Source organism: Salvelinus namaycush, chromosome 19 (assembly GCF_016432855.1).
Source record: "Salvelinus namaycush isolate Seneca chromosome 19, SaNama_1.0, whole genome shotgun sequence".
NCBI classification, from domain to species: Eukaryota; Metazoa; Chordata; class Actinopteri; order Salmoniformes; family Salmonidae; genus Salvelinus; species Salvelinus namaycush.
In genome coordinates, this window is record NC_052325.1 from 43842909 (window position 1) to 43848559 (window position 5651).

Consider the following 5651-nt stretch of genomic DNA (forward strand, 5'->3'; position numbering starts at 1 on the left):
TCCATGTAAAAAACCTGTCTGATTAGGATGAATAATATCTGACAAAACTTTTTTTATTCTATGCGCCAAGCATTTTGCTAGGATTTTTGCATCACAACACTGAAGTGTAAGAGGTCTCCACTTTTTTAAATGGACTGGATCTTTATATATACCACTTGGGTCCTGTTTCAGTAATAATGATATCACACCTTCTTGTTGCGTGTCTGATAATCTATCATTTATATAGGAGTGGTTAAAACAAGCTAATAATGGTCCTTTGAGTATATCAAAAAAATGTTTGTATACTTCCACTGGTATGCCATCCAGTCCTGGAGTTTTCCCATCCTTAAAGGCCCCAATTGCATCAAGTAGTTCCTCCTCTGTAATTAGGCCTTCACATGAGTCTTTCTGTACAGATGTTAATTTTACATTATTATTAGGGAAAAAATCCATACAATTAGTTTCAGTTAGTGGAGATGGAGGAGCCTGAAACGAAAATATATTCTTAAAGTACTTTACTTCCTCTTTCAAAATATCATTTGGTGAATCATGCGTGACTCCATCATTTGTAACAAGTTTTAATACGTTTTTTTTGGTAGCATTTCTATATTGAAGATTGAAAAAGAATTTGGTGCATTTTTCCCCATATTCCATCCAGTTCGCTTTATTTTTGTAATATATTACACTGGATCTTTCTTGAATAAGTTCCTCCATTTCTTTTTGTTTTTCCTCTAACTTATTCTGTGCCTCTATGGTACCGTTTTTATTGTTATCTAACTGTACTGTTAGTCCTTCAATTTCCTTTGTTAATATGGACTCTTTTGATCGAAATTGCTTTTGTTTTATAGATGAGTACTGAATTGCATGGCCTCTAAAGCCACACTTAAAAGTGTCCCATACAATATGGGGATCTGCTGTACCTATGTTATGTCTAAAAAAGTCAGTTATAAATTCTTCTGTCCTAGTTCTAAACAATTTATCATCTAGTAGGCTTTGATTAAATTTCCAATATCCTCGCCCACGTGGAAATTCTGTAAGAGTAATATATATGCCAATTATGTGATGGTCCGACCGCATTCTGTCCCCTATCAAACACTTTTTAACTTTTGGTGCCAGAGCGAATGATATAAGAAAGTAGTCAAGGCGACTAGCTTGATTAAGCCTCCGCCATGTATATCTCACTAGGTCAGGGTATTTAAGTCTCCATATATCCACTAATTCCAATATATCCATGACATTCCTGATTTCCTTAAGTGCCTGAGGGTGATAGTTTGTAGTGTGATTTCCTTTCCGGTCCATAGAGGTATTTAAGACCGTATTAAAATCTCCCACTATAATAATAGAGTCTAGTGTTGCTTGTAGAGTTGATACATTCTTATATATATTGTCAAAGAAGCTTGGATCATCATTATTCGGACCGTATAGGTTAATAAGCCATATATGTTTATTGTCCAATAACATATTTAAAATAATCCATCTACCTTGAGGATCTGTTTGGACAAGTTGCACATTTGGATCAAAGTTATTATTAATTAAAACCATCACCCCTTTTGAATTTCTTTGCCCATGGGAGAAATATATTTCGCCCCCCCCAGTTCTTTTTCCACAAAACTTCATCTAAAACTGTCGAATGGGTTTCCTGTAAACAGTAGATATTATAATCCTTCTCTTTTAGCCAGGTAAATACTGATCGTCTTTTCTTATTATCTGCTAAGCCATTACAATTGTAACTGGCTATACTTATTTCACCACTTACCATAATGAGACACACCTTTCAATTATTTTTATCAAAATATATGTTTGTAAACGTCCTATTAAAAAGTAACATAATGATTGAGTGTCTATATAGTTGTACCATGACATTTGCATCTCCACTAAGCAAACCTCCAATTGGTCCCCACTATTCCACCCGCCAAAAGCCCCCATCTCGAGTTGGGTTGTCATCCCAATGACCGGCAGACCACCCCCGACCCCCCGCATCGCACAGCCCCGGACCGACTGGGATCCATCCTTCGAAAAGTGCACACAGCGCCATCCACCGAACCGAAGCAGATCCATTGCCAAATGCATTTCCATCGCCCTCACCTCTATTTTTATTACATATTGCTGTGAATCATCCTCTATAGTCCCTAACATCTTTTACTTCTTCCTTCGCAACAGTTGTGGGATACACACATACACCCACACACATTCAGCCCTTACCCCCACACAACCATAAGCTCACCCTCTCAACAATTGCACCATCCCAGAGCCCAACTCAAGATGGATCATGATTTACAAATGTACTTGCAGTTGCAGCTGCATGAGAAGGCCTGCAAGACCGCGCAAAAAATGAGCATAAATGTAGAGATTTATTTACCATTGTCACATCCTAAATGATGGAGGTCAAATGTACACCTTCTTCCTGAAACACCCACAATACGGTCATCCATTTTGACCATGTTCCCAAGCATCTCCATGCAGTCCGACTTGATTTCGTGCCACCAGGGCCACAATAATATACCCCCTCTCTGAATGTCCGAGTGTGACCCCCTCCCCATGGGTTACTGCAGCTAGTGTTGCCAGCACTGCCACTGCCTGGGTGGGGGCACCCCACCGGAATCCCCACCGGCTAGGTACAAGGTCGTCAAGGTTCTCATTAGCAGCTTTGAGAATTTCCTTGTTTATTATGCTCTCCCTTTAGGGGGCTTTGGCTTTGCAGGACCAACCCTGCCAAGCAGGCTCAGAATCTTGAGGGGGCAGTGCTGCTCTTGGTCCCTGACCTCATTTTGGCTGCATACAGACCGCTTACAGCATGCACATAAAACAGTTAGGGACTTCTCCTTAGTATCTGGGCCATTCATGTGGGTGTCTAGGGTATAGGGCCATGGACCGTACCATTAAAATAGGATAATAAATAATTAGATATAATTTATTTTAAAAATGTAGTTCCCCATGATAGGACAATAAATAAATAAGACGTATAATTCATTATAAAAGTATATCCATCATCTGAACAACATTGAAAGCCCTCTCATACCCGGCCCACAGCAATACACTGGCTCTGGGATATGCAACTATTTCATTACTCACTCACTCAACTTTCCAAACATAACAAATAAAAATAAACACACACCACACCATCCACACATACTGTGCCTTCTGTTTACTTAGTTTTTATCTTCACTATGTAGAAATAGTGCTTGTGTTCAATTAACTATGTCTCTCTTTATTTCTTAATGGGCCCGACTGCCTCACTGGTTCATAGCCCTAACTCCGTTCCTCACTGGGACATGACAGATGTCCATGAGGCAGGTCAGGTCCTTTGTCTTAGAGGTTAGAAATTACAGAGTTCTTTGCTCAGGAGTTGGGCAGGGATTGGCCAGGCTGTCTGGGTATAAAGAGGCCCATACGATGAGAGTTGGAGAGCAGAGGTGCACAGCCAACCAGAGGTCCTCCTTCAGACACAGAGATTGAAAAACCAACTCACCGTCATCATGAGTCATAGCCCAGAAAGGATGTCGTCTTACCGCCGCCACTTTGAGGACATCATCTGCAGCTCTACATCCTACAAGGTCAGGGTGTCCAGCCCTTCCCCCACCCGACGAGATGCGCGTACCCGATCCGCCATCTCCACCCATGGTGGTTCAGGAGGTGGCACAGTGGCCCGAAGGACCATGTCCTCAACACAAAGATCTGACGTGGCTGGTGGGACAATGTGTGCTGGTATGGAGGGTGGCATCGACTTGGATAAAGCCGCCACTGAGAACCAAGCATTCCTCAGCACACGCAGCGTTGAGAGACAGGAGATGGTCGTCCTTAACGACAGGCTGGCTGTTTACATCGACAAGGTTCACTCATTGGAGCAGCAGAACAAGCAGTTGGAGATGGAGATCGAAGGCCTCCAGAATCGCTTTGTGAAGCCGTCTGGCCTGCGCTTGCTGTACGAGCAGCAACTGAGGAAGCTGATGAAGATCGCAGATAAGATGCGAGTCCAGCGGGACCTGGCCCTCGCCGCTACAGAGGCCATGGTCGGCCAACTGGAGATGGCCCTTGAGAAGAGGAAGGTGGCCGAGGTGGAAATCGAAGCATTCCATCCGGATGTTGACGCGGCCTCCTCTGCGCGCATCGCTTTGGAGAAACAGCTGGAGCAGTTGGAGGTGGAGCTCAAGTTCCTAAAAGAGGGTGCAGAAACAGGAAATTGAAGAGCTGATGGCTCAGGTCTATTCTGGTCATTCCTCATCCCAGAGCTCCTTCGCCCTCCCTGACCTATTGGCTGCTCTCAAACAAATCCAAAGTCAGTACAATGAAATCACAGCCAAAAACTTGGCTGAAATGGATTCCTGGTACAAATCAAAATTGGAAGACATTACCAACAAGACGACAAAGCACATCGACAAGGCCCGAAGCGTAAGACAAGAAATTACGAGCGCCAGGAAGGATATCCAAAACAAAGAGTCTAGAGTGGCAGATATCAACGAAGCAACGGAGAGGTACAAGAAGGAACTGGAAGACTTGCAGGCGAGGATCGAGGCCCTGAAGCTTGAGCTGGAAACCACCAAGGAGAACATCGCTCACCACCTGCGCGAGTACCAGGACCTTCTGAACATCAAGATGGCTCTGGAGATTGAGATCACGACTTACAGGAAGCTGATTGAAGGCGAGGACTTGCGACTCAGCAGCATGGTCAAGAACCTGTCTTGGATGAGTGGCAGAATGAGTGCGATGAGCTCAGAAATAAGCAGTGTTGGGATTAGTTACTTGTAAAAGTAATATAACATATTACTCGATACATTTAACAAAGTAACTGGTTACTTTACTAGTTATTACTTTACTTTCATGAAAAATGTAAAAATCTCACCGTTTGTTTAACTGTTCGAGGGAGCAAGGCGAGCTGTGCACGCTCTACCAGAAATAGACTACATAGTAACTCAGGTTTGATCACTAGTTTCTCCTTTCATTTGTGGCGGTGATTTCCTGTGCTAGTCTACAAGTGCTGCACTATCATATGGGCTGTTTAATTAGGAAATCTGTACAGTACATATGGCTATCTTTTCATTCAAAATCTCTCTCGAGCTGCCAGTTCTGGTTATAGACCGCACGTACAGGGACCTATAGAGACGTATAGAGGGCACACTTGCCACTAGACAGGAAAGCCCTCTATGGGATTTGCTATCACAGAAGCGATCAATGGCAAAGATCAGAGGTACGTCTTCTATACATTTCTATGGAGAGCATATGACATTTCTCCAAACAGTCTTTCTCCGCTCGCTCGTGAACTAAATGAGGAAACGAGTCGAGATCGGATCATGGAAACACGCTGCCGGTAGAGATATGACTCTGAAAGTAACTGTAATAATACTGATGAAAGTAATCTGATTACGTAACGCATTACCCCTAACACTGGGAATGAGTGTGGGTGTGGCTGGAGGAGTGGCTGGAGGAGTGGCATTGAGTGGAATTGTTGGAGGCAACGGAAATGGTGGAGGTAATGGAAACTGTGGAGGAAACGGTAAAGTCAACGGAAATGATCGGGGGCAATGGAAAGGGAAATGGTGCAGGTGGAATTCGAGCGATCTTCACCCATGAGGAACAGGCAGTGGAAGTGACTGAGAGGAATACGGTCCTCATCAGAACCGTGAAAACAGAGGACGACTGTCACGTTCCTGACCTGTTTTCTCTTGTTTTTGTAT

At 43.4% G+C, this 5651-nt stretch overlaps 1 pseudogene; it reads left to right on the forward strand.

Moving 5' to 3' along the window:
* Nucleotides 1-3455: 3455 nt before the first annotated feature.
* On the forward strand, nucleotides 3456-4725 carry LOC120064030 (annotated as a pseudogene).
* Nucleotides 4726-5651: the final 926 nt, after the last annotated feature.